This window comes from Sorex fumeus, unplaced genomic scaffold, assembly GCF_029834395.1.
Source record: "Sorex fumeus unplaced genomic scaffold, SorFum_2.1 ptg000115l, whole genome shotgun sequence".
Classification (NCBI taxonomy): Eukaryota; Metazoa; Chordata; class Mammalia; order Eulipotyphla; family Soricidae; genus Sorex; species Sorex fumeus.
Window position 1 is genome coordinate 4,128,286 of NW_026606172.1, and position 20,060 is coordinate 4,148,345.

The window sequence follows — 20,060 nt, forward strand, 5'->3', positions numbered from 1 at the left end:
TTTTTTAAATATTCGGGTCTCCCAAAGAGGAATCAAAAGAGCTATGCTTGGAGTATCACATTTCACTCAAATGAGAGAAAGAATCCAGAGTTCCGACCTCAGTCAAAGGTCAAGAATCAGGGACGTTGTCTCATTTGCCAAGGCATCGAAAATCAGATGGGCTGGACATGTAATGAGATTTGGAGACAACCGCTGGACTAGAGCTGTTACCAACTGGATTCCACAGGACGACTGGATTCCACGGGACGTCAAAATACTGCGTGGCCGCACACCTACCAGATGGTCAGACTTCTTTGTCAAGACTCTGAACAATCAGTTTGAGGTTCTTCATATTCCTAGAATGAACAGACGCCATTGGGCTACACTAGAACACGACAAGGACAAATGAAGATGTTACTGGAGCCTGTTCAAGCAAATCAATGATTAATGGGAAGTCAAGTGATCAATTTTTAAAATATAACACAGATTTTAAAATATAACACAGATTGGGGCTGGAGCGATAGCACAGCGGTAGGGCGTTTGCCTTGCACGCAGCCAACATGGCCGACCCGAGTTCAATTCCTCCGCCCCTCTCGGAGAGCCCGGCAAGCTACTGAGAGTATCTTGCCCGCACGGCAGAGCCTGGCAAGCTACCCGTGATGTATTCGATATGCCAAAACACAGTAACAACAAAGTCTCCAATGGAGACGTTACTGGGCCCGCTCGAGCAAATCGATGAACAATGGGAGGACAGTGACAGTGACAACACAGATTAAAAATTTTTGTCTACAAATTACATCTTTATTTTACATCTCTATATTTTCTTAAGAAGTTCTGTAGTTCAGAGTCATCTATAGCTACATTTCTTTGGAAGGTGCCTATAATTTTGCATTTGTTCAGTTATTCTAAAAAGTGTGGATTTTGATTTTGCAGTATGGGCATGAGATAAATATAACTCCAAAGTTCCTTTATCACAGCTTCCATGTAAGTATATCTGTAACTGTATTTAATTTCAACTTGCTGAATAACTGAGTTCCTAAGAAGGCTTTCCCTTTTGGACCTACATATTTTTAGATGTTATATATTCCCTGGTTTTGCTCAAGTTATTTCAATACTAATGAAGGCAGATGTTCGATGTTAGATTTCTCTACCTAGAAAGTGGTTCCCTTTTGGTTGATTTATTTCTGCCCTTCAAAGTTTTATGTTTTACAATCTCTAAAACCTTCAATAGTCTCTAAATATATTCATCATATTTCAATTAATGAACACTAAAACATGTATAGGTGTGTTATTATTTGATGGAGGGGGGTTCCTAAGTAGTACTTAACGGTTTCAGAGTCTCGGAGACTGGTTGGACTGTTGATTTGTTTTGTTTTGTTTGGGGGCTATATCCAGCCATGCTTAGGAGTTAGGTCTGCACTCAAAAGTTACTCCCGGTTAGCATGTTGAGTATTAATATTAATACTGGGTGAGCTGCCTACCAGGCAAGCACCCAAATCACTATACTATCGCTCCAGTCCTCCTGGTTGGACTGTTGAATATTAGCCTTTGAACAGGTGTTGCTATGGTCCTGTGGTGTCATGGACCAGCTGCACCACACCTGCTATGTACCCTGGTGTTAAATCCCACGATGCTCTGAAGTCAAACAATGCTGGGAATATCTCCCCAACCATTATTTTTTATTAAGTCAGGCATTATATTGCATTTATATATATATAATACATATGCATAATACATATGCATAATGTGTGTATATATTTAATACTTCATTATTATTCTATTCACATATTTGTGAGACTAAGCAGAAAGAGCTCAGAGGGAAAAATGCACTGAAATTTAGTTCAGATTCTAGGAAAAGCTGCACCTCATTTGGTTTATATTTTTGCTTTTATATCAACCATTTTTATAAAATTCTTAAGAGTGTATTTTATAGTTAATTTGATTTATATTTTGAAATGTTTTGTGAATATGGAATTAAATTTTATTTTATATTATCCTCTTTCAAATTTATTTTCAAAAGAAAATTTCATTATCAGCCATGAGAGAAAAATGAGTAGAGAAATTCTAATGCATTTTTCCATGTTGTCTTCTCTAGAAAATTTGGTACTCCACAAATAGAAATAATAAGAAGGCAACTTTATTCAATACACTTGGTGTGTTTAGGACTATATTAGTCAAGTAACGTTTGTGTTACATTTATTTAAAATATTCAAATGCATATTTTAGGCATAGCATGCCTTTTATTTTAGTGTTTCCTGCCTATTCCATTAGATTTGAATTCTGCAATGAGTGCATAGCTATGTCTGAACATCCATGTTCTCATCTGTAGAACTGTGAGGCTAATACTTCCTGTGCATTTTAATGAGGATTACTTAACATTTCACTTATATTACAGGAGCCAGAAAAGTCAATAATCTATCCTACTTTTTATTTTATTGTTATCAATATCATTGTAATTTTTAAACCTCTTACTAAGGGAAAAATATAGACATTTAATTTAGGAGAATCTAAGAACCAACAAAAAGATGAGATTATAACAAATTTTAACTTATAAGTCATACAAATAATTATCAAATAAATGTATAAATAAGTATAAAATATATGTGAATATACTGAATCAATTGTGGTTGAAGATGTAGGAATAATTTTTTTATGTGCTTATTTTTCTTCCTTAACAATAATGGCTGACAGGGATATTTTCTTGATTGCCTGGTTTAAATAGAAAGCACATACATAATAAACCTTCCTAAAACATAAATATTTAAAGGATGCCCCATATTTATATGTATCCTGTTCAGGAATGAGAGTAATGATTGTGAATGATAGATTGTAAATGAGAGTAATGATAAACTAAATTTTATTGTATGTGAAATAGGACATTTACTCGTGATGCTATTACTTTTACTCATTTCCTGAATAAAAGGATAGTACCACTGCTTAAGCTGAAAATAAAGAACTCCCAGTACTAAAATGTGGCCAACACAAATATTTTTATGTTCTGCTTCTTTTATTAATTGACTCTTTTTTTTAAAACTTTTTTTAGCTCTGGTTTCTTTTAAAGACAAAGTAACTGCACTTGGTTTGTTAATTTGGATAATTGGACTTCTCTTTTGGCATATTTTTCGTTGGATACCATGTTGCTCCTCTTCACTTTTGTTTAGATTGCTAAATTTCTTTCTTTTTCCCTGGATTTTTTAGACCACAATTGGCTATGATCAGGACTTACACCTGATCTGTGCTCAGAGGTGAATCCTGGTATTTCTCATTTTTTTTTATTTTTTATTTTATAATCACTGAGAGATCCTGTTACAAAGCTTTCATGTTTAAGTTTCAGTCATCAATTATCGAACACCCATCCCTCCACCAGTGCACGTTTTTCACCACTAATGTCCCCAGTATATCCCTTCCCACATCCCACCCCTCCCCCTGCCTCCATGTCAGATAATTTCCACAATTTATGGAGTACAGGATCAAACAGGGATTGGCTGTATTCAAGTCTAGTGCTATAATTCCTATGTTATCTCTCCAACCTTAAAATTGATAATTTTCCTAATCAAGGATATTCTAAGACTTTGTATATGAAAGAATCTTGGATTTGGCTAATCTAACTGCTCAAAGTCTTCATAAAAGTTTTCTTCTGTGTTCATTTTAGTTATTGATGTTATTGATGTTTTTGGTTAGCGTCTGTTGTAAAGAGCAAAAGTTTGCTGCTAGAAATAGAAAGATGTCCTGCCCTCCAAATTAAGTACCACTGCAAGTTTGTTTCCTTATCTGAAATGTTGCCAATCTAAAGTATCAAGGAAATCCCTAAATATTTAGATGAAAAAGTACCTTTTGGGGAGAAACATTGTATAAGATACATATATACATATATATATACATATATATATACATATATACATATATATATATACTAGATAGTAATTAGATAGTATACTATTACTATCTTATTCTTACTTTGGACAACCTGGCAGACTACCAAATATAACCTGCCCCCACGGCAGAGTCTGGCAAACTCCCCGTGGTATACCCAATATGCCAAATACCAGTAACAATGATGGGTCTCATTCTCCTAATCCTAAAAGAGCCTTGAATATGGCACTTTTGAAAATCTCAGGGTTAGAGCGAGGGAGATGTTACTGGTGCCTGCTCGAGGCAATCGACGAACAACAGGATGATTGTGATCATGATATATATATATATATATGTATATATATATATAGTTTTTTTAAATTAGTGAAACACCACGAGGTACAGTTGTATACTTAAAAATTTTTGTGCTTGGGTTTCAATTATACAATGATCAAGAACCCATCCCTCCACCAGTGCACATTTTCCACCACCACGGATCCCAGTATCCTTCCCCCCCTTTCCCCCACCCCCCATCGTCCCACCCTACCTCTGTGGCAGGGCATTCCCTTTGGTTATCTCTCTCCTTTTAGGTGCTGTGGTTTGCAAAAGAGGCATTGAGTGGCAATCATGTTGGGTCTATACTCTACTTTCAGCATGCTTCTCCCATCCTGGGAGGATCCTCCTAACACCCTTTATTTGGTGCTCCCTTCTCTATCTGAGCTGTCTTTTCCCCTAGCATGTGTGGCTGGCCTCCAAACCATGGAGTAAACCTCCTGGTACTTATCTCGGCTATTCTTGGGTGTTAGTCCCCTAATTTGATGCTTTATATTCCCCAGATGAATGCAAAGTTTCTATATCTATCCCTCTCTTTCTGACTCATTTCACTTAGCATGAAACTTTCATGTAGTACCACTTGTATGTAAATTTCATGACTTCATGTTTTCTAACAGCTACATAGTACTCCATTGTGTAGATGTACCAAAGTTTCTTTAACCAGTCATCTGTTCTTGGGCACAGGTTTTTTACAGGTTCTGTCTATTTTAAGAATGAGACAAGTTGTAGTTACTGGTTTTGGCATATCGAATACACAACGGATAGCTTGCCAGGCTCTTCCGTGCGGGCGGAATACTCTCGGTAGCTTGCCAGTCTTTCCGAGAGGGATAGAGGCTTTTGGGGCGACATCTAATCACCCTTGTAGGTGTTACCATATTTGAAACCTATCAAATATGGTAGGACAATTCCGGAAGATGGGTATTTAGTGTCTTATGATGTGTCACGCGGCCGCAAAGCGGCTGTGCGGGTCCGGAAAGCGTCCTGGAGTGTGGCGACAGCTGGGTAGTGGAGGTAGTGTCGATAGTGGAAGTCTGCCAGTGGGGTATTTATCTGGGTAGGGTGGGTCTTCTGTGCGCAATTCGATCCCTGGGTGGTTGATGGAAGCAGACAGGGCAGGGTAGGGTGGGGCTCCTTATTAGAATCCCTTTGTCACCTGTGGTTGGTGGGAGCAAGCAGAGAAACTCTGTCCCTGGGTCTGCCGAGCCTGGAGTCCAAGGTCTCAGAGAGTTCCACTTATCTTATTCTGTGGGTCTTCAGTTGTGCCTGAGTCTCGGCCTGAGCTGCCACACGGGTCCGGAAAGCGTGCTGGAGTGTGGCGACGGCTGGGTAGTGGAGGTAGTGTCCATAGTGGAAGTCTGCCAGTGGGGTATTTATCTGGATAGGGTGGGTCTTCTGTGCACAATTCGATCCCTGGTTGGTTGATGGAAACAGAGAGGACAGGGTAGGGTGGGGCTCCTGATGCCAAAACCAGTAACTACAACTGGTATCATTCACCTGACCCTGAAGGCTTCACCGACATGGCAGCACTGAGAAAGATGAGAAAGGAGAGGCCGACAAAATCTCAAGGCCGACCTAGGCTGCCACAACGAAGGAAGACAAAAATGATCGTCTGTACTTTTAATGCACGTATGCTAGCATCAGATGCATCCATCGAGGACCTGATGATACAATCGCGAACAATCAAGTACTACATAATTGGTCTGACCGAGATAAGAAGGCACGAATCTCACCATGCCGTTTTCGACACTAGAGAAGAATTGTTCCTCGGAACATGCGATAAAAGAGGTGTTGGAGGCGTCGGTGTCCTTGTCAACACAAACTTGGCCAAGAGCATTGATTCATTCGAATGCCTAACAACCGGAATCGGACATTTACATTTGAATAGATGTGGCTCACTGCCTGCAGTTTCTATCTCCGTTGTCTACGCACCAACATCCAATTATGATGAAGGAGAAATTGAGAAGTTCTACATAGAGCTGGAAAAGTTCTATAAAGAAGACCACACCTTCTACAAGATCATTGTGGGTGATTTTAATGCCAAGATAGGACGAAGAAGATCAGCTGAAGAACTTCACATCGGGACCCATGTCCTAGAATGGAACGAACAGGGTGAGAGACTGTCTGAGTTCATCATGTCGACCAAGACCATCCATGGTAACTCACAGTTCCAGAAGGCAGAATCTAAACGATGGACATGGGAGTCTCCCGGTGGACGATTCCACAACGAAATAGACCACATCATATTCAATCGATGGTTTTGCCTGACCAATGTCACTGTTGTCCCATAATTTCGAACGGGATCGGACCACCGTCTCCTTCGTGCAAAATTCTACTTCACAGAGCGGGGAAAAGGGGCTGCAAAGTTCAAAAAGAGAACTCCCAGAATGACCACCAACTGGGAACTCTTTGGCACTATTGCGGCAACATGGGAAGATGCCATTGTTGACAACATTGAGGAGGAATACGATCGACTGGTTCAGTACTTCCATGAATGTGCAAGGAACGCCAGGAGAGAGATAGCCACAAAAAATCGCCTATCTTCGAAAACTCTTGAGCTAATTCACCAGCGTGGTTTGGTGCATGCCTCAGGCAACCGCGAGCTAACATCCCAGCTCACAAAGCAGTGCAGAGATGCTATCAAGGAAGACCTCAAAGAGAGAAGAGCAGAAGTACTGGTAGATGTGGCAGAAGCTGGGAAAAGTATTCGTAATGCCCGCCTGTCCTTCGCCAACTACAAGACCAAGATGACTGCCCTCCAATGTCCTGATGGATCCATCACATCCTCCAGAATGGCAATGGAGAAGACTATCCATGACTTCTACTCAAATCTCTTCGATAGCCATGTCCACTTGCCGACATACCAAATTCCACAGGATGCATGTGTCATTTCCCAATGTTCTCCCTTCCGAAATCCGACACGCCATTTCGTCAGTAAAGAAACAAACAGCACCCGGCCCAGACAAGGTCAGACCTGAACACCTGAAGAACCTGCCTTCAGTACTCATCAGTACACTGGCTCGGCTCTTCACTTGCTACCTGTCTGAATGCAAGGTTCCGTTCCAATGGAAAACCAGCAGGACCGTACTACTGTTCAAGAAGGGAGACATCCAGGACATTGGCAACTATCGCCCAATCTGCCTATTGTCTGTCATCTACAAGTTGTTCACTCGAGTCATCCTAAATAGGATTGGCAGAACACTAGATGAAGGACAACCATGCGAGCAAGCCGGGTTCCACAAAGGATGCAGCACCATCGACCATATCCACACGATAACCAAACTCATTGAGGTTTCTCGGGAGTTCAAGATGCCGCTCTGTCTAACATTCATTGATTTAAAGAAGGCCTTTGATTCTGTAGAGACGGAAGCGGTCATTGAAGCCCTAGCCAATCAGGGCATTCAAGCCCAATACATCAGGTTCCTCCGTGAGCTGTATTGCGGATTCACTACCAGGATCTCACCATTCTACAAAGAAGTGATCGTTGATGTCGAGAGGGGTGTGGCAGGGTGATACCATTTCACCGAAACTCTTCAGTGCCACCCTCGAGAACATCATGCGACGACTGGAAAGGGAAGGGATGGGAGTGAAGATAGATGGTTGGCAACTACACCACCTCCGCTTTGCTGATGACATTGTTTTAATAACACCAAACATCAGCCAAGCGGCACAAATGCTGGCCCACTTTGACCGTGAGTGTGGAAAGGTAGGACTACAGCTGAATCTTACGAAGACAATGTTCATGAGAAACAGCCTCGTTCTTGATGCCCCATTCGCTCTCAACGGAACAATTATCTTCGAATGCAACAGTTGTGTGTACCTAGGTCGAGAAGTCAACATGACAAATGACCTGGCACCCAAGCTGCGCAGGAGGAAGAGAGCAGCTTGGAACGCCTTCAAGAACGTCGAAGAAATAGCTAAGAGGATGAAGAACCTCTGGCTCCGGGCACATCTCTTTGATTCCACTGTTCTTCCTGCATTAACATATGCCTCAGAGACCTGGGCCCTACGCAAACAAGATGAGAACGCTATTCAGGTCTCCCAAAGAAGAACAGAAAGAGCTATGCTTGGAATATCACATTTCACTCAAATGAGAGAAAGAATCTGGAGTTCTGACACCCGTCAACGATCAAGAATCAGGGATGCCGTCTCATTTGCCAAGGTGTCAAAAATCAGATGGGCTGGTCACGTAATGAGATTTAAAGACGACCACTGGACTAGAGCTGTTACTGACTGGATTCCACGGGATGTCAAAGGACCGCGTGGCCGCCCACCTACCAGTTGGTCAGACTTCTTCGTCAAGATCATGAACGATCGGTTTGAGTCTCTTCATGTTCCCAGAGCGAACAGATGCCATTGGGCTACACTAGCACGTGACAGGGACAAATGGAGACGTTACTGGCGCCCGCTCAAGCAAATCGACGACTAACGGAAAGTTGAGCGATTAAGTGATTAAGTGTCTATTGTAAAGAGTGCTGCAATGAACAAACAAGTGCAGATGTCACTTCAACTATACTTTTTTGCCTCTCCAGGAGTGGTATTGCTGGCTCAAACGGGAACTCAATTTCTAATTTTTGGAGAATCGTCCATACTGTTTTCCAAAAGGGCTGAACCAGTCGACATTCCAACCAGCAGTGTAGGAGGGTCCCTTTCTCGCCAAATCTGCACCAGCACAGGTTGCTTTTGTTCTTTTGAATGTGGGCCAGTCTCTGAGGTGTGAGATGATATCTCATTGTGGTTTTGATCTGCATCTCCCTAATGATTAATGATGTAGAGCATTTTCTCATGTGCCTTTTAGCCATTCGTATTTCTTCTTTGAGAAAGTTTTTGTTCATTTCGTCGCCCCATTTTTTGATGGGGTTGGATGTTTTCTTTTTGTGGAGTTCAACCAGTACCTTGTATATCCTTGATATCAACCCCTTGTCGGATGTGTATTTGGTGAATGTACTTTCCCATTCTGTAGACTGTCTTTGTACTTTGGTCATTATTTCTTTTGAGATGCAGAAGCTTCTTAGTTTAAGATAGTCCTATTTGTCTATCTCTGTTTTCACTTGCTTGGCCAGTGGTGTTACATCTTTTAAGTTATCATTAGCTTCAATGTCATAGAGGGTTTTGCCAACTTTGTCTTCAATGTACCTTATGGATTTTGGTCTCATGTTGAGGTCTTTAATCCATTTTGATCTTCAATTTGTTAGGAAGAGATCTGAGCCCATTTTTTTGCATGTAGCTGTCCAGTTTTGCCAGCACGGTTTGTTAAAGAGGCTTTCCTTACTCCACTTCACTTTTCTTGCTCCTTTATCAAAGATTACTAATCAGTATATTCAACCCTGTTCCATTGGTCTGCAGCTCTGCCTTTTTTCCAATACCATGCTGTTTTAATCATTACTGCTTTGTAGTAGAGTTTGAAGTAGGGGAGGTTGATTCCTCCCATTTTCATTTTCCCAAGAATTGCTTTAGCTATTTGTGGGGGCTTATTGTTCCATATGAATTTCGAGAGTGTTTGCTTCATTTCTTTGAAGAATGTCATGGGTATCGTTTTATGGATCACATTAATTTGTACAATGCCTTGTGAGGTATTGCCATTTTGACAATGTTAATTCTCCTGATCCATGAGCAAGGGATATCTTTCCATTTTCTCTTGTCCTCTTTTATTTCTGAAGTAGCGTTTTGTATTTTTCTTTGTCAGGTCCTTCACTTCCTTATTTAAGCTGATTCCTAGATACTTGATTTTCTGGGGCACAATTGAGAAGGGTTTTTTTTTTTCCATGTCACTTTCCTGTCTCTCACTGTTTGCGTATAGGAAAGCCATGGACTTTTGGGTATTGATTTTATAGCTTGCAACTTTACTATACAAGTTTATTGTTCCTTGGAGTTTCTTGGTAGAGGTTATAAGGTTCTCTTAGTATCTTATAATCCGCAGATAGTGAGAGCTTGATTTCTTCCTTTCCTACCTGAATGTTCTTAATATATTTTTCTTGCCTATCTTCAATTTCAAGTGCTTCCAGTACTATATTGAACAGCAGTGGAGAGAGGGGGCATCCTTTGCTCATCCCTGATCTTAGAGGGAAGGCTCTCAGTTTTTCCCCATTGAGGATGATGCTTGCTGTAGGCTTGTGGTAGATGGCTTTAACTATATTGAGGAAAGTCCTCTCTATACCCATTTTGGCCAGGGTTTTCATCATAAATGGGTGCTGGATCTTTAGACTTACATTTTGTATAGACTTGGCACTTCCTTTCACAGGGAGGGTTAAGTACATTTTTTACTTAATAACATAATGAACAAGCTTATTTTGGCTATCCTAGAAGCAACCAAATCTATAACGTTTCCTTAACTGGAGAGTCTCAGACTCCAGACTTCATCCATTATTTACTCTAATATTCAACTGTCTTCGCATTATAAAACATATATATATAAAACATTATAAAAATAATGTTTTATTTTTAACATGTTGATCTTTTTTCCTTGTTATTTAAATCTCTTTTTTATTGAGGTAACATTGATTTACAAGACCAAACATGTTTGCATAATATAATTTCACCTCTCCAAATTGCTCTTACTGAGAAACTTAAGGAATCTATAAACGATAATGACTTTCAATGGAAGATACTGGTTACATCCAAAATGGCAAAGACTCATTAAATACTACTGGAGCGATAGCATAGCGGTAGGGCAGTTTGCCTTGCACGCAGCCAACATGGCCCACCCAAGTTCGATTCCTCCGCCCCTCTCGGAGAGCCCGGCAAGCTACCGAGAGTATCTCGCCCGCACGGCAGAACCTGGCAAGCTCCCCGTGACGTATTCGATATGCCAAACACAGTAACAGCAAAGTCTCCAATGGAGACGCTACTGGGCCCGCTCGAGCAAATCGATGATCAACGGGAGGGCCTACACATAAGTATGTGCCATTAGATTTTGACAAATAAAACTTAAGACAAGACAATTCTATCATTTTGAATGTTTTCTTCTAATACAGTAATATGCTATACGGATTATATAAAATAATTATCTCCAGGATCAGAAATATATAGCAGGGCTTAGGATACATGTCAGACCCTGGGTTTAATTCTTAGTACTTCATAACTCTTCTCCAGTTTTGCAGCATATGGTCCTGCAGGTCCCCTGAAACACTGCTAGAAATCCCCATACCACAAGTTGAGCTGAAGCACATCCTTAGGACCTAACATTCAACAAGTGTCTGATTGGCCAAGAATCACCAGGATTGACCCCTGGAGTCCCTGAGCACTGTTTAGGAGCCCTCGCCCTGCAAAACACAAAAATGTATTTTTTGGTGTATTATTTTTGTCTGTACCAGTTTTACTATATTAATGGTATTTTTCTTAATCCAGTTTTTGCATCCTTCTGTTCCATCCAAATGTAACTATTTAAATTTTCAGTTAGTGAGGAAATTAATTTATTTCACACAATGTGTTGCATACCCAAGACACTTTAAATATTTTGTTATAGGGGAAAAGAAAAACAATAAATAAGGATGATGCTGAAAATACCTCAAATAATTAATTTTCTCTAACTCTTAAATCTTGAAGTTTATATAACTCAGCTCATTAGCAAAAAATAGAAAATAAACCTTTAAAATTGTATCTTCCCTTCAAAAATTTCCACCTTTCTTACATGAATCTGGGGAAAGGATATCCATAGACTGCTGGCTATTTTAAGACAAACTTTCGGTATAAAGAGACGGCCTGATGTGTCTTTTTCTCAATTATTCATGTGTGCTACAAAATGTTGATTAATATGTAGTCCATAGCTTGCCATTGCATTTGTTCTGTTATGTATACATGCTGGCTATCTTTGACATACATATGCATAGATGTGTGAATAAGCATGGTTATAAAAAAAACACTCTGAAATAGTGTCCTTTTCATTCAAAAAATTTCTGTTTCTAAAGATGCTTCCTGACGGATGGGCAGCCAATAAATATCAACACTGCTAACTTCCTGAAACAGTATCTGATATGCTCTTTGTGGCCGTTTCTTGACATTAGAGGAAAGCAGAGCATATTGACACTGAAATCTATTTTAAAGCTAGGTTCCTGACAACTACATTTCAAGAAAGCAGAGCCTTTAAAAATGCACATAGGCACATTGTGTTGACAGCAGGCACTATTGACTTTTTCTGCTGAACAATCCCATGCCTAGGGCTCAGTCAAGGCATGAGGAGCCTAGAGGGAAGAAAGTGACTGACTGTTTTTTTTTTACTTAGAAAACCCCTGCTGTCAGTCAGTTGGGCATTATTTAGGGCAGCAGGTGCTCCACGAGATAAAAAGAAAGATCTTTAGCGTTTTCCTTTTTACCTTTTTTCTGTATTTTGACAATTCATTCATGGTGGGACCTAGTTGTGATGAAAGTTCTGTTTATCTTGACAAGACAACTTTTCCCTCCAGACTATTAACCCAGTAATTGGCCTGTGGCAGATGAAGGGAAAGTAAATATAGAAATCTCATTTTTTCTATATTGACTCTTCCTTGTTTTTATGCACATGTACAGTATAGTTGGGTAGAGAAAAAACATGTCAGTATTTCAAAAACAACTTTTTCAAACCAACAGCCTTCCCCATATATCATTTTTTTATTGTATTTTTAAAAGTCTGTCTCTTTTGACATCTCTAACAACTAGGAAGTTGCTACTTTGCATGTTATTACTTTACTATGTTGACTAAAGTGTTGAACTTATTGTAAGGTCAGTAGGTTAAATGGTAACTCTGTTGTGGCACTGGCCATAGTTGATTTTTGGTCAATTCAACGCAATGTAGCCATAAGCACACTTTAATTTTTTAAAGTTTCCATTGACCCCCAAATGAAAATCCATGTATTTAATATTTACTCATATCCTCTCTACCTCTGGGCCCTGATAATTGCTCATATGCAGTGAGATATAATTAATTTATACCTATGGATATGCTTTTCATGGACCTTTCACACAAATGTAATTAAATCATTTCTTCTCTTGAATCTGGCTTCTTTCAATTAGCATAATGTACCAAGTTTCATTCATGTTATAGTATATATTCATACTTAATTCCTTCTTATTGTGAATGATACACAATTTACTGAATTTACAACATTTAATTTACCCAAGTGCAGTAAATGAACCTTTAAGTAATGTCTAGGAAGAAATTTCATTTTTTTATTTCCTTTACTTAATTCTTGATTCTCAGTAGACTTCACTTCTGTTCACATGCTCCGTGGGGAGTTCTTTTTCACACCAAACAATTCTTTGTAATACTAGTTGAGTGGAATATAAATCAATTCAGAGTGGAGACCAGTTAAAATTATCATAGATTCCACAAGTTAAGAGTTTAGTCCTCTAAAGCTGTTTCATACTCCTCTCCTCTAGCCCCTACCTCCTTCTCCACTTTAGATAACAATTGTAAATCTGGGCTGTAACCTGTACTTCTGAATGACTGGATAAACATTGGAGGTGAACATAGCCTCTTTTTCTTGGTGGATTAATTTGCTAAATGAAATCGTGGAATTCAAGAAAAAAATATTTGCGTTTATTATTATCAGAGAACAAATAACATGATTAAGAAGACAGGCAAATCACAAGATGACTAGATCCTTAAAAAGAATGCCTAGAAGTGTGCATAATAGTGGGGCTCTTAAAAGCAAAGAGTTATAGAGGATGTTCCCGCAAACCTGTCTGTGTTCACAATACAAAACCACTTCAACTATCAAATAGTTTGGGAGTTTTAATGGAGGCTTTATTACGTATGTAGCATCAATCATTATGTCATTCTTTTACAACCTTCTTACCAGATGAGAGGGGAGCATGGTCAACACTACTATAAATAGCCTTATTTTCATAGAAAGACTAGATTACTTTATTATTTAATTATTTTAATTAACTCATAAGGCTTGCGATGGTTAAATATGTATTTTCTTGAAAAGATAGAATTTGGTATTGGTTTGTAAATGAAGATTTTACACAATGTGAATGAGAACTCTCACAATTTTCTTTCATTTCTTGTGCCATTATAATCTTTTTGGTATCTTGGGCTGGAGTGATAGCACAGCAGGTACGGCATTTGCCTTGCATGCCGCCGACCTGGATTCGATTCCTCCGTCCCTCTCGGAGAACCCGGCAAGCTACTGAGAGTATGCCACCCGCACAGCAGAGCCTGGCAAGCTCCCCATGGCGTATTCGACATGCCAAAAACGTAACAACAAGTCTCACAGTGGAGACGTTACTGGTGCTTGCTTGAGAAAATCAATGAACAATGGGATGACACTGCTACAGTGCTAAGTCTTAATTCCATATCTTGTAAATTTAGTGTAAGTATTGGAGACAAATTCAGAGTTGTATTTATTTAATAGTATATGAAAGGTTAAACTTTATCTCTTGCTATAAAGACGTAAAAAGCTGCCCCAAACTCCGTGCAGCCACGTGGCTGAAAGTTTGAGAACACCATTCTTCTATACAGCCCCATCATCTCCCACACCTAGGCCACAGATTTTCCCCATATCAATTTAGTCTGCCATCTAAAACCAAGACATAATTACATATATCTATTGCATAGGGGAAAGGTGGAATGTGACACTTCTGTTTCCCAATATACAGCCTTAAATCCTAGTTAACTCAACCGAATAATGAACTGACAATTTTCTGGACATTCTCAAACAACAATGCATGGCAACTTGAATAACAGGTGTATTATTAGTTGCATAAATAGCTCATAGTAGGGTAAAACCCAATCCCTGGGTCACAGTTGATGGAAGCAGACACAGCAGGGTAGGGTGGGGCTTCTTATTTTAATCACTTGGTCACCTGAGGTTGGTGGGAGCAGGCAGAGGATCTCTGTTTCTGGGTCCATTGAGCCTGGAGTCCAAGGTCTCCGAGTACTGCTTGCCTGGTCTTTAGGGCTTCACTCGTGCGTGAGTCTCGGCCCAAGGTTCCGAAAAGCGTCCTGGAGTGTGGCGGCAGCTGGGTAGTAGAGGTAGTGGAGGTCGTGCTGGCATATGTGGCAGAAGCTGGGAAAAGCATTCACAATGCCTGCCTGTCCTTCGCCAACTACAAGACCAAGATGACTGCCCTCCGATGTCCTGATGGATCTATCACATCTTCCAGAAGGACAATGGTGAAGATTATTCATGACTTCTACTCGCATCTCTTTGATAGCCACATCCACCTGCCCACATACCAAATTCCGCAGGATGAATATGTTGTTCCCAATGTTCTCCCTTCCGAAATCCAACACGCCATTTTGTTGGTAAATAAGCAAACAGCACCAGGCCCAAACAAAGTCAGACCCAAACAACTGAAGAATTTGCTGTCGATACTCATCAATACACTGGCTCGGCTCTTCCCATGCTACCTCTCTGAATGCAAGGTTCCATCCCAATGGAAAATCAGCAAGACTGTACTACTGTACAAGAAGGGAGACATCCAAGACAACCATGCGAGCAAGCTGGATTCCACAATGGATTCAACACAATCAGCCATATCCACACGATAACCAAGCTCATTGAGGTTTCTTGGGAGTTCAAGATGCTGCTCTGTCTAACGTTCATTGATTTAAAGAAGGCCTTTGATTCTGTTGAGGCAGAAGCAGTCATCGAAGTTCTAGCCAAACAGGGCATTCAAACTCAGTATATCAGGGTGCTCCATGAGCTATATTATGAATTCACTACCAGTATCTCATCATTCTAAAGAGAAATAATCATTGATGTCAAGAGAGGGGTTCGGCAGGGTGATACCATTTCAGCGAAACTCTTCAGTACCACCCTCGAGAACGTCATGCGACAACAAGAATGGGAAGGAATGGGAGTGAAGATACATGGTCGGCAACTACACCACCTCTGCTTTGCTGATGACATTGATCTCATAACACCAAACATTAGCCAAGCTTCACAAATGCTGGCCGACTTCGACAGTGAGTGTGGAAAGGTCGGACTACAGCTGAATATCATGAAGACAATGTTTATGAGAAACAGTTTTGTTCCTGATGTTCCATTCGCTATCAACGGAGCAAACATCTCCAAATGCAACAGTTATGTGTTCCTAGGTCGAGAAGTCAACATGATGAATGACCTGGCACCTGAGTTGCGCAGGAGGAAGAGAGCGGCTTGGAAACGCTGTCAAAAGCGTCGATGAAATAGGTAAGAAGACAAAGAACCTCCAGCTTTGGGCACATCTCTTTGATTCCACTGTTCTTCCTGCATCAACATATGCCTCAGAGACCTGAACCCTACGAAAACATTGTGAGATCACTATTGGGGTCTCCCAAAGAGGAATCAAAAGAGCTGTGCTTGGAGTAACCCGCTTCACTCAAATGAGAGAAAGAATCCAGATTTCTGACCTCCATAGATGATCAAGAATCAGGAATGCTACCTTGTTTGCCATGGCATTAAAAATCAGATGGGCAGGACACATAATGAGATTTGGAGATGACCTCTGGACTAGAGCCGTTATCGACTGAATTCCATGGGACATCAAAAGTTCACATTGCCGTCACATGGCCACCCACCTACAAGATGGTTAGACTTCTTTGTCAAGATCCTGAATGATCGGTTTGAGGCTCTTCATGTTTCTAGAACGATCAGATGCCATTGGGCTACACTAGCACACGACAGGAATGAATGGAGACGTTACTGGTGCCCGCTTGAGCAAATCGATGAATAACGGGATGTCAAGTGATCAAAGTGATCAAGTGATAAATAGCTCAATAAATCAATTCTCAGGTAGCCAAGAATCTAAATCTCCACCATTATGGACTGGAGTGATAGCCCAATGGGTAGGGCATTTTCCTTGCATGTGACAGAGCATGGTTCGATTCCCAGCATCTCATATGGTCCCTTGAACACCGCCAGGAGTAAGTCTTGAGTGCATGAGCCAGGAGTAACCTCTGTGCATCGCCGGGTGTGACCCAAAAACCAAAATAAATAAATAAATAAATTTCCACCATTAATACCCACAAAACATTAGGGCAAATTAAGGAACTCAGCTACAGGTACATATAAGGTCAGAAAGCCACCAAGTTTCCAAGTCCATCAAAACACTTAAGCCTGATAAATGAGTAAAATGAGATAAATGACTAAAATTAATACTCACTGTACTAGCAATAGAAATTAAGCAGGTACTTTTCTGCAAAATTAAGCAATTAATAGATGAGAAATTCAACCAACTCAATGAAGAACTTTTTTAGAAAATGAGATATTCCATACAAATAGAATTGAAGAAGCCAAAGAACACACTATCAAGTTATAGCAGTGGAATCTCACAGGGGAAGAGCCATAGAGATGAACTTGAAAACAGAATGCAGGTCAGCTTTGATAAGGAAGTCAAAAAAGAAAAGAGAAACAAAATGAAATAAAATGTAAGATACTTAAGGAACAAAAACAAGAAGAATAATTTCTGAATTATAAGAATACCATAACGTAAGGAAAAAGGGAAAGGGGAAGAATGAGTGGACAGAGAAAAAAAAATAGATGAGAAATTCCCCACTCTGCAGGGAGGCAGCTGTCCAAATTTAAGAGGTCAAAAGTGTAGCAAGCAAAATAGACTCAAACAGAACAACATCAAGACACATGAAAATCAAAATGACAAAAAGCCAGAGAAAGAGAGAGAGAGAGAGAGAGACAGACAGACAGACAGACAGACAGACAGACAGACAGATAGACAGACAGACAGAGAGATGAACTTCTTAAAGCAGCAAGAGAGAAGAAAAAAGCTTAAATATAAGAGAAATAACTTAAGACAACAGATCTCCCATACAAAATGGTATAGGCAAGAAAATAGCAGAATCATATTTTCAAATTCCTGAATGAAAAAAATTTTCAACTAGAGTCTACTGCCCTGTAAAGCTTTCATTTAAATAGGAGGGAAGGATAAAAATATTCTCAGACAAATAAAAGCTGGGGATATTGATGATAATCAAGACTGCCCAGAGAAAACTACTGAGTTGCCACTTATATGAACCAAATAGCCAATTTTACAAGCAACAACCCAACAGGGTAAAATGGCAACATAGCCCTTTATATCAATAATACCCCTGAATGCCAATGAACTAAACTCTTGAATCAAAAGGAACAGAGTGGTAGATGAACCAGGAAACAAAATTCACCCACTTGCTTTGAAAACTCCATGCTCAAGGATTACTCCTGATCTGTGCTCAGAGGTCACTCCCGGTATTTTTCTTTTTTTATTTTTTTAATCACCACGAGATACAGTTACAAAGCTTTCATGTTTGAGTTTAAGTCATACAATGATTGAACACCCATCCCTCCACCAGGGCACATTTTCTACCACCAATGTCACCAGTATCCCCACATTAACTCCCCACCCCTCCCTCTGCCTCCATGGCAGATAATTTCCTTCATATATGCAGTAGGGGATCAATCAGGGGTCATCTCTTTTCAAATCCAATGCTAAAACTCTGGACTATAACTTACAGAAAACTTACAGTGCTATAACTCACAGAAAACACATCTAAAATCATTGGATAGATGTAGGCTCAGAATAAAAGAATGGAAAACAATTACACATGTCATGGAGAAATGACAAAAACAGAAGGCAAGCTGAGCAGCAATAGTGAGCAGGAAGACCCCTGTACAGCCACAGGTACCCAAATGAGCACCTATGTGAGAGGGAACCCCTGTTTTAGAAGTGCACCGGAAGTAGGACTCGAAACTGCAACCCAGGATCTGCTCCAATGTGTGACCCTTACCCCAGCAGGTGCGCCCACAACAGGGGTGTGTGGCCTCCAGGGGCAGGCACTCACATGGCCTCCACTTAGTTTTCCCTTTCCTTGCATTAGACCCATATCTCAGTCTCCTATATGGAACTCTTTTGAGGGTAGCCTGGCTACCCCAACCACATTAGGTTAATAATCCACTAGCCTATTCCAATCAAAATACTCTCAAAACTCACCCAAATAATGGTGAACACAAGAATCTGTAAAAATCCTATCTAAAAGGACATGTCTGCTGATTCAGCACCAGAGGCCCCACATAACTCACACAGGAACACCAAAGAGGAATGTAATATCCTTGAAGGGAAAGAGGTGACCACCACTGACCAAGTTCACCCAGAGTCCTCCCTGGCAGGAAGAGAGGGACACTAAGAGTAAAATGGAAGAATCGACCTCCAAACTACTACAATGCCTGGGGAAAAAGCACAGATCTCCACCATGAGAAGTGGATGAAGAAGAGAGTCCTAAAGCCTTTACAGGGAATACCCACATGCATAATCTCTCTGATGAAGAATTCAGAGATGAAATGGTGAGGATGTTTAATGAGCTCAAAGAAACAGTGAACCAGACATCCAATAAAATACAGGAGAATATGAAAAAAGCAGCGGAATTGTCAGCCAATAAAATAAGGAAGAAATGAAAGCAGAAATAAGAAAGCTACAAGTAGAAGTTCCTCTACTGAAATATTCAGTAGATCAAATTAAAAACTCAAAGGGTGCCCTCAAAAGTAGAATGACAGCTGCCAAACACAGAACCAGTGAGCTTGAAGATGAGCGGCAGAAAGCATACAGGCAACAACAGAAGATGAAAAGGACCTCAAAATAGCACAAGAGTGAGTAAGAGACATATGGGATGAATTTAAGAGGATCAACATAAGAATCACTGGTGTACCAGAAAGACAGGGAGGCAACCCCAATGAGGTAGCAAAAGTTAAATAAATCATTGCTGAGAAGTTCCCAGGGCTGAAAAATGCAGGCATCCAGATCTAAGTAGTCCTAAGAGTACAAGCTAAAAGGCACCTTGATAAGAAGACTGCAAGACATATCATAACCAGAATGATGAATACCATGAACAGAGACACAATACTGTAAGTAGTAAGGTCAAAGAAGGAAATCACATATAAATGAGTATCCCTTAGTCTTATGGCAGACTTATCAGACAAAACAATCCAGACCCGAAGACAGTGGTAGGA